The sequence below is a fragment of the Lipotes vexillifer genome, unplaced genomic scaffold (assembly GCF_000442215.2).
Source record: "Lipotes vexillifer unplaced genomic scaffold, Lipotes_vexillifer_v1.1 scaffold769, whole genome shotgun sequence".
Taxonomy (NCBI): Eukaryota; Metazoa; Chordata; class Mammalia; order Artiodactyla; family Lipotidae; genus Lipotes; species Lipotes vexillifer.
This window is the reverse complement of record NW_006790073.1, coordinates 306,249-316,695: the sequence shown is the minus strand read 5'-3', so window position 1 is coordinate 316,695 and position 10,447 is coordinate 306,249. Positions and strand designations below refer to the sequence as shown.

At 39.1% G+C, this 10,447-nt stretch overlaps 1 pseudogene; it reads left to right on the top strand.

Annotated features, from left to right (window-relative positions):
• Positions 1 to 4,017: 4,017 nt before the first annotated feature.
• LOC103073329 (40S ribosomal protein S2 pseudogene) lies at positions 4,018 to 4,887 on the top strand (annotated as a pseudogene).
• Positions 4,888 to 10,447: the final 5,560 nt, after the last annotated feature.

Here is a 10,447-nt window from a genome sequence, read left to right as displayed (position 1 = left end):
GTAACTGATGGCGGTCCGCGTTGTCTGTGCCCACGCCCACAGCCCCAATACACACGCAGAGAGAGTGGGCAGTTCTCCAGTGAGTTGTTATCAGCTGTCGAATTGAATTTCTAGGCCCAAGATGGAGCCACCCCTTCCTGGGGTGCCACATCAGCAAACAGACACTTAGATAATTTGTGTGTCCCTGTAAATGCTTCGCTTGACCGGAAATGCAGTGTATCCAGCCAGCCAATGCCCTAACGCCAAGCCAACTCTGGACTCTACTTATTTCCTTGTTCTCACCCTGGACCAGGTTGACTACGTGGCCCCTGCCATTCAGATGTTTTCTATTTGTCTCTTCCTTGTTCTTTATTTTTTATCCTCTGAAAGCTTCCTGCCTTCTGACCCAATTTTCAGTTCTTCAAGTGGAGACTGGCTTGTCATGACATTGTGTCACTGACATTGTTTTCCTTAATCATCCTTTAACACAGCAGCTGGGGGGAGGGGCTCTCCAGGTGGTAGAAAGAGTGGGGCGCCAGCAACCTCCCTCATGGCTGTCGTTATTATCATGATGGATGATATTATTGAAGAGCAGTTTGTAGTTTTACAACTGGAAAAATTTTCCCTTTCACGGTTGATGTGAAGCTAACGGTAGCTCTTTTCTTTCTGCTAAAGGCGATGTTTTCCTTAATGTTAGGCCGGAATGTTCTAACTGGAAAAGCCTTTTAGTTTGAAGGGGAAAAGCAAGTGAATTTATTAAATAGAGTGTTAATTAAAAGGTGTATGGTAGTAATTTTTCTCTTCTCTTTCCCCACAGGCCTCCTAACGCATTCCCCTGACACTCCTCTCCTAAGCATGTCTGTCTGCTGGCTTCTGAGGTAAGAAAACATTTTTTTTTTTTTTTCTGCTCAGCTGTAATCCAGGCAAAGGTTTCCAAGTTTGTGAATTAATCCACTGTCTCCTGCTTACAGCTAGCTAAGGATACAGTATCATATTATATATTTACCAAAATATACACTTCAATATGTGAACCAGAATTAATTTACATTTTGGGTAGAAAAATCCATTTTGCCTCAATCATTTCATGTAAGCACCTGAGAAATTGTTTTTCTGAAAGCTGCTGGGCAACTTCCAGAGTGACCTATGGAACTATGAATGTGAATCTATTTGTAATTGACAAGCAAATAAGTCTCAGGCGTGTTCTTAGGGTTTCAAGCTACTCTGACTAGTCCTCATGGCAGAAAAGGAAAAAAAGTACTTTTCTGAAGGTAACTTTAATTTTCTTCCCACATTCGGCATACGTGAAGGAATTTAGGGGAAATTTTGCATTTAATGAAACCCATTTATAAATTTTTCTTATGAAAATAGTATACCGGTTGCAGCAATCATGGGGACAGGAAGTGCTCAATCTTTGTTCAAGTCATTGGTTGTGAGTATTAGACGTGAGAGCTGCTGAGATCTGTGGTATAGGAGGCGTGGGCTGAAGAATCTTGTTAAAAGGGAGACTTACACATTTCAGTGTAAGTCTAAGACCACAAGTAGATATGACCTTTCAGGGAAAAAAATGCCGAAGAGGTGGATTGCTTCCCCTGCCAGGAGAGAGAATTTTTGTACAGCTCTCAAGAGAGCAATACTGATCCAGCAGGGGTTTGATTGATTTGCACCTGGATAGGTACTCACTTGAAGAAAGTGTTCCAGAAATATTTGGAAGTTATGGTTTCTCTGTTGGACTGCCTTGAAAATTTAAGTGTCCCCACAGGTCCTGTGTGATCTGTAAAAAATGTAGTGGCTCATGAGCTTTTGGTGGTGGGTGATGGAGGGTGATGGTGATATGCTGAAAGAAATCAAAATTCTTTTTTTGGGTCAGGAATGGTAGCTTGGTTTGATGTATACCAGCTAATATTTACTGAGGGCTCAGGCTATACCAAGCAGTATCTAAGAACTTAAATGTATTTACTTATGAGGGAGGTACTTTTACTAACCATGTTTGATAGATAAGGAAATTGAGGCAAAGAGAGGTTAAGTAACTTGCCTATAGTTACATAGCTAATTAGTGATAGAGTAAGATTTATATCTAGATAGTTTAACTCCAGAGCACATGCTCTTTACTGTTTTGTTACACAGCCTCCAAGGGCATAACTATAACCAGGAGGAGGCATTTATAGGCTTACATCATTCAGGTTACTTTGAAGCGAGACAGTGTCCCAGCAAAAATGTTAAGTGAGGAATTGGATTATCTTCTGGTGAATTCAGTCAATCCTGTTTGTCAACCCATCTATTTTGAAACAGTCAAGTTGTTGATGATGGTGTCTAAGTCCTCAATTACTGTTTGTTTGGGTTTTTTTCACCTGGTTTCCTAAATTCTCCACTTCATTGTATTGAATGAGTTTGTACCAGCTGAAAAGGACCAAAGTGCAGTGATGCAAATGAAGTAAGCTGGATCTAACCTTGAGCGTATTTCTCTTTGCCAATTGGGAAAAAGTTGGAGTCAACATGACCCTCAGAGATCATCTGGAGATGAGGAAGCTGAGGATCACTGAGGGTCAGAGACTTGCACAGGATCACACACAGTGGTTCACAGAGGGGCTTCAAGGGAACCTAGGATGCTCGCTTTCTAGAACAGAGCTCTTTCCACAATGGTGCCCTGTGACCTGAAGAAGCTGAAAAGTAACAGTGAAGAGTAACAGCTCTGGTGACAAGGCATCTGCTGACAAAGAGGCAGAATCCAACAGTGAAATTGTCCTATTAGAAGTCTCCTGGGCCATTCATCCAGAGAGAGCCCTCGGGGAGGAATACGTTTGGCTCAAATTTACCCTTTGGTACAATAGATGCCTGACAATGAGGTGGCTGGGGCTGGTTAGGATGGTGATAATGACAAGTTGCAACCAAAATAAGAATAACCCAGATTTATAACTTGAAACCTAACCCAAACCACAGTGTAAAACAAGAGACTATCAAATGCCAAAGACCTCAAGGGATTTGATATCTCGGGAAATTAGGCCAATTTTCTCTTCATATGTCTAAGTCTTTCGAAGAGATCATGATACTGTAATCCTACCTTTGACAGTTGTGGAATAGTTCAATTGTGATTGATTTAAAGTCACAGGAAAAGTATCCTATCTCTAAAAATTAATTTAAAACATCACAGCCCAAAAGACTAAATGTTAGTATCTCATGTTTCTAGGCACATACATATTTACTGACCAAATAAGTGTTTGCTCTAGCCAGTACATTACATCCCTGGCTAATCCTTATCTATTTTTATGTGAAATAAAAATTTTAAATTATGATCAAAACACTTCTTCTAAGTTACTTAACTAACATTTAATTAAATAACTGCCAGTTAGTATCATTTGCATAAGTTTTTGGACTGCTTTGTACAATTTCTTTAAAGTCTTGACTAGGTTTTTGTTAATAGTGAGAACATAACTGATGCCTTAAGGTTTACGTGCCTCTAATGTTCTGTACAATTAAGTTTCTGCTTTTCTACTCAGCTCACCTTGTTAGATGGGGATAAACTATCTTGTACCAACTTAACGGGAATATTTCAGAAGCAGTGAGGAAATGCCCAAAGTGCTTTGATAATCTTAATTGTGTGTGCCTGGTGATATTAATTAAAATGTCTTTCGTGAGCAGCACGTAAGTGCGTTTTTAGTCTTTGAAATAAGTTGACTTTCAACTTGATAATGTAGTGAAATTCAGCTTCATTTTGAAATGTAAGTATTTTAGAGTAGAAAAAAATGGAAATTTCCCCCACTAAAAGAAACTATGACTCCTTGGAGAAATGCTTGTTTCTGGGTCTGGGTCAGGAAAAGCTCAGGTGAGCTTGGGACTTCCTGTTCTGCCCACAGGAGGGGAAGCTCGCAAAGACGTCTGAGGACAGGCCAAAGGGACATAGCAGCCGTTCTAAAGTGTGCCCACTGCCTAAAGACGCGATAAGTTGAGCAGCCAAAAAAGAATAATGACTACAATTGGTTGAAACGTGGAAAATATAAAAAAATCCATGAGTTCATTGCTTTTTTTCCGTAAAAGCACCAAATGGCAGATGACGCCGGTGCTACGGGAGGCCCCAGAGGCCCCGGGGGCCCTGGAATGGGAGGCCGCGGTGGCTTCCGCTCAGGCTTCTGCAGCGGTGGCCGGGGTCGCGGTCGGGGCCGGGGCCGAGGCTGCGGAGCTCGCGGAGGCAAGGCCGGGGACAAGGAGTGGCTCCCCGTCACCAAGCTGGGCCGCCTGGTCAGGGACGTGAAGATCAGGTCCCTGGAGGAGATCTAACTCTTTTCTCTGCCCATCAAGGAATCTGAGATCATTGACTTTTTCTCGGGGGCATCCCTCAAGGATGCAATTTTGAAGATCATGCCTATGCAAAAGTAGACGTGTGCTGGCCAGCGGACCAGGTTCAAGGCATTTGTCGCCGTTGGGGATTACAACGGATGTGTTGGTTTGGGTGTGAAGTGCTCTAAGGAGGTAGCCACTGCCATCGGTAGGGCCATCATTCTGGCCAAGCTCTCCATCGTCCCCGTGCGACCAGGCTACTGGGGGAACAAGATTGGCAAGCCCCATACCGTCCCTTGCAAGGTGACTGGCCACTGAGGCTCTGTGCTAGTGTGCCTCATCCCTGCCCCCAGGGGCACTGGCATCGTCTCAGCCCCTGTGCCCAAGAAGCTACTGACGGTGGCTGGAATTGACGACTGCTACACCTCTGCCAGGGGCTGCACTGCCATGCTGGGCAACTTGGCCAAGGCCACTTTTGATGCCATTTCCAAGACCTACAGTTATCTCACTCCTGATTTCTGGAAAGAGATGGTGTTTACCAAGTCTCCATATCAGGAATTCACTGACCATCTTGTAAAGACCCACACCAGAATTTCCGTGCAGAGGACTCAGGCTCCAGCTATAGCCACCACATAGTTTTCTATAGGAAAAATAAAGTGAATGAAGCTAGTTTAAAAAAAAAAAAAATCCATGAGTTCATGAAGAACAAAAAAAAGAAGAGAGCAAAAGGAAAAAAGAACCTCAAAACTCATCTGTCACCTTTGGAAGTCACTGCTGTACCAGGCTGATACTCTGATAATCATCATTTAAGGAAAGAATTAAGGATTTATCCTACCTTACCTGTATAGTTTCCTACATAAATTGTATTTTAGAGTGCCCAAATTGCCTGAATTGATGAAGAGTGATTATTTTTTCTTTTCCATTATAGTTTATTCCAAGTTATTGAATATAGTTCCCTGTGCTATACGGTAGGACCTTGTTGTTGATCTATTTTAGATATAGTAGTTTATATCTGCTAATCCCAAACTCCCAATTTATCCTCCTCCCCCCCCACAACCACTTTCCGCTTTGATAACCATAAGTTTGTTTTCTATGTCTGTGAGTCTGTTTCCATTTTGGAAATAAGTTCATTTACATCAGTTTTAAGATTCCACATGTAAGTATGATATTTGTCTTTTTCTGCCTGACTTCCTTCACATAGTATGATAATCTCTAGGTCCATCCATGTTGCTGCAAATGGCATTATTTCATTCCTTTTTATGGCTGAGTAATATTCCATTTTATCTATATCTGTATCTATATACCACATCTTCTTCATCCATTCATCTGCTGATGGATATTTAGACTGTTTCCATGTCTTGACTATTGTAAATAGTGCTGCTATAGACATTGGGGTGTATGCATCTTTTCAAATTAGCATTTTCTTTGGATACATGCCCAGGAGTGGGATTGCACGATCATATGGCAACTCCATTTTTAGTTTTTTAAGGAGCCTCCATACTGTTTTCCATAGTGGCTGCACCAATCTACGTTCCCACCAACAGTGTAGGAGGGTTCCCTTTTCTCCACATCCTCTCCAGCATTTGTTATTTGTAGATTTTTTTTTTTAACATCTTTATTGGAGTATAATTGCTTTACAACGTTGTGTTAATTCCTGCTTTTAGATCCCTTAATGATGGCCATTCTGACCGGTGTGAGTTGGTACCTCATTGTAGTTTTGATTTGCATTTCTCTAATAATTAACAATGTTGAGCATCTTTTCATGTGCCCATTGGCCATCTGGATGTTTTCTTTGGAGAAATATCTATTCAGGTCTTCTACCCATTTTTCGACTGGACTGTTTGATTTTTTGTTATTGAGTTGTATGAGCTGTTTGTATATTTTGGAAATTAAGCTCTTGTCAGTTGCATCATTTGCAAATATTTTCTCCCATTCTGTAGGTTGTCTTTTCATTTTGTTTATGGTTTCCTTTGCTGTGTAAAAGTTTATAAGTTTGATTAGGCCCAATTTGTTTATTTTTGCTTTATTTTCTATTGCCTTTGGAAATTGACCTAAGAAAACATTGGTATGATTTATGTCAGAGAATGTTTTGCCTACGTTCTCTTCGAGGAGTTTTATGGTGTCATGTCTATATTTAAGTCCTTAAGACATTTTGTGTTTATCTTTGTGTAGAGTGTGAGGGTGTGTTCTAACTCCATTGATTTGCATGTGGCTGTCCAGCTTTCCCAGCACCACTTGCTGGAGAGACTGTCTTTTCTCCACTGTATGTGCTTGCCTCCTTTGTCCAAGATTGACTGTAGGTGTGTGGGTTTATTTCTGGGCTCTTATTCTGTTCCATTGGTCCATATGTCTGTTTTTGTGCCAATACACAAATGTGTCTTTATTACTGTAGCTTTGTGGTATTGTCTGAAGTCTGGAAGGGTTATGCCTCTAGCTTTGTTCTTTTTCCTAAGGATTGCCTTGACACTTCTGGGTCTTTTGTGGTTTCATATACATTTTAGAATTATTTGCTCTATTTCTGTGAAAAATGTCATGGGTAAATTAATAGGGATCACATTAAATCTGTAGGTTGCTTTGGGTAATATGGCCATTTTAATAATATTAATTCTTCCAATGCAAGAGCATGGGATATCTTTCCATTTCTTTGAATCATCTCCAATTTCCTTTATCAGTGTTTAATAGTTCTCAGCATATAAGTCTTTCACCTCCTTGGTTAGATTTATTCCTATGTATTCTGTTTCTTTTTTTTGGATGTGATCTTAAAAGGGATTGTTTTTACGCATGTGCAGGACTGCAAGGACTCCACCACCTCCCTGCAGACCAGAATCCTATAAAGAAGCCCCACCCATGGCCTGTCAGGAAGAGCATGTCCTCTAGAGCTCAAGCTTGCACTTCTCCATTCTTTGATCGAAAAATAAAGCTTTCCTTTGCTTCTGCACTGAAAATAAAAGGGGGGGGGGATTGTTTTTACTTCTGATGTTTCATTGTTAGCGTAAAGAAATGCAACAGATTTCTGTATGTTAATCCTGTGTCCTGCTACCTTGCTGAAGTCATTTATCAGTTCTAGTAGCTCTTGTGTGTAGTCTTTAGGGTTTTCTGTATAGTGTCATGTCATCTGCATATAGTGACAATTTTACCTCTTCCCTTCCAATTTGGTTATTTATTTTGATTGAAATATAGTTGATTTACAACGTTATGTTAATTTCTGCTGTAGAACAAAGTGACTCAGTTATACACATATACACATTCTTTTTTATGTTCTTTTCCATTATGGTTTATCCCAGGATATTGAATATAGTTCCCTGTGCTATACAGTAGGACCTTGTTGTTTATCCATTCAATATGTAATAGTTTGCATCTACTAACCCCAAATTGTCAGTCCATTCCTCCCTAACCCCCACTCCTCCTTGGCAATCACAGTCCTGTTCTCTATGTCTGTGAGTTTGATTCTGTTTCATAGATAAGTTCATTTGTGTCATATTTTAGATTCCACATGTAAATGATATCATATGGTATTTGTATTTCTCTTTCTGACTTATTTCACTTGGTATGATCATCTGTAGGTCCATCCATGTAGATGCAAATGGCATTATTTCATTCTTTTTTATGGCTGAGTAATTTTCCATTGTGTGTATATATATATATATATATATATATATATATATATATATATATACCACATCTTCTTTATCCCTTCATCTGTCGATAGACATTTAGATTGTTTCCATATCTTGGCTATTGTGAATAGTGCTGCTGTGAATGTAGGGTGCATGTATCTTTTTGAATTAGTTTTGTCTGGTTATATGCCCAGGAGTGTGATTGTTGGATCATAGGGCAACTCTACTTTTTTAGGGAACTTCCATACTGTTCTCCATAGTGGCTGTATCAATTTACATTCCCACCAACAGTGTAGGAGGGTTCCCTTTTCTCCACACCCTCTCCATCATTAGTTATTTGTAGACTATTTATTTATTTATTTATTTATAACATCTTTATTGGAGTATAATTGCTTTACAATGGTGTGTTAGTTTCTGCTTTATAACAAAGTGAATCAGTTATACATATACATATGTTCCCATATCTCTTCCCTCTTGCATGTCCCTCCCTCCCACCCTCCCTCTTCCACCCCTCTAGGTGGTCACAAAGCACCGAGCTGATCTCCCTGTGCTATGTGTCTGCTTCCCACTAGCTATCTGTTTTACGTTTGGTAGCAAATATAAGTCCATGCCACTCTCTCACTTTGTCACAGCTTACCCTTCCCCCACCCCATATCCTCAAGTCCATTCTCTAGTAGGTCTGTGTCTTTATTCCTGTCTCACCCCTGGGTTCTTCATGACCTTTATTTTTGTTTTCTCTTAGATTCCATATATATGTGTTAGCATATGGTATTTTTTTTCCCTTTCTGACTTACTTCACTCTGTATGACAGACTCTAGGTCCATCCACCTCACTACAGATAACTCAATTTCGTTTCTTTTTATGGCTGAGTAATATTCCTTTGTATATATGTGCCACATCTTCTTTATCCATTCATCTGTTGATGGACACTTAGGTTGCTTCCATGTCCTGGCTATTGTAAATAGAGCTGCAATGAACATTTTGGTACATGACTCTGTTTGAATTATAGTTTTCTCAGGGTATATGCCCAGTAGTGGGATTGCTGGGTCATATGGTAGTTCTATTTTTAGTTTTTTAAGAAACCTCCATACTGTTCTCCATAGTGGCTGTATCAATTTACATTCCCACCAACAGTGTAGGAGGGTTCCCTTTTCTCCATGCCCTCTCCATCATTTGTTATCTGTAGACTTTTTAATGATAGCCATTCTGACCAGTGTGAGGTGGTACCTCATTGTAGTTTTGACTTGCATTTCTCTAATAATTAGCAATGTTGAGCATCTTTTCATGTGCCTATTGGCCATCTGTATGTCTTCTTTGGAGAAATGTCTATTTGGTTCTTCTGCTCATTTTTATTTTTTGTTATTTTAACCTTTGTGTTATTAGCAGTAACAAATTAGAAAAAATCTGATAATAGGAATCCTTCACTAAAAACTTCATTGTGATAAAGTTAGTATCAAATTAATCCATTCTTGATTGTTTGTTTAAAAAAATCTCAAACCTTTTCAGCAGTGGTCACTAGTGTTGTCAAATATTACAAGGCTTCTTAGGCCATAACCAGTTTGTACTTCAAATATTTCAATAAGAAATATGGAGGGAAACAAAGTGCTTTTTGTTATTGTTGGAATTTTGTTTATTCTACTTCCATATAAAATGTAACACATAAAATCGTGGTAGCTGTAATCTGTAGAAATTGCCATAATGTACGTGACATTTTACTTCTGTTCATGGGCTAAATAGTCAGCACAAGGGTCCTTTATTTTATTTTTGTGTAATGGACAATTTGAAGATTCCTTTTTATCTTTATCAAATGTAATTGAATTTATACTTCTGCTAAAACAGAGATGGATGGATAAAATTCTATCTTTATACAATGAAAGCCATATGGTCTTTTCAGTGAGGGGGAACAAAAACACAGCTTTAGAGTTTCACACAGAAAAACCACATTGGATCAAGTAGACCTGACTTTTTTTCCTGTCCTTTTTTTTCCTTTAATTTTTATTTTATATTGGAGTATAGTTGATTAACAATGTTGTGTTAGTTTCAGTACAGTAAAGTGATTCAGTTATACATATACAAGTATCTATTTTTTTCAAATTCTTTTCCCATTTAGGTTATTACAGAATATTGAGCAGAGTTCCCTGTGATATACAGTAGGTCCTTGTTCGTTATCTATTTTAAATATAGTATGTTGAAGAGAAGTGGTGAGAGGGGGCATCCTTGTCTTGTTCCAGATTTTAGCACTTTCAGCTTTTCATCATTGTGTATTATATTGGCTGTGGGCTTGTCATAAATGGCTTTTATTATGTTGAGGTATATTTCCTCTATACACACTTTAGTAAGAGTTTTTATCATGAATGGATGTTGAATTTTGTCAAATGCTTTTTCTGCACCTATTGAGATGATCATGTGGTTTTGTTGTTTCTTTTGTTGATGTGGTGTGTCACACTGATTGATTTGCATATGTTGAACCATCCTTGTGAACTTGAGATGAATCCCACATGGTCGTGGTGTATGATCTTTCTTATGTGTTGTTGGATTCAGTTTGCTAGTATTTTGTTGAGAATTTTTGTATCTATATT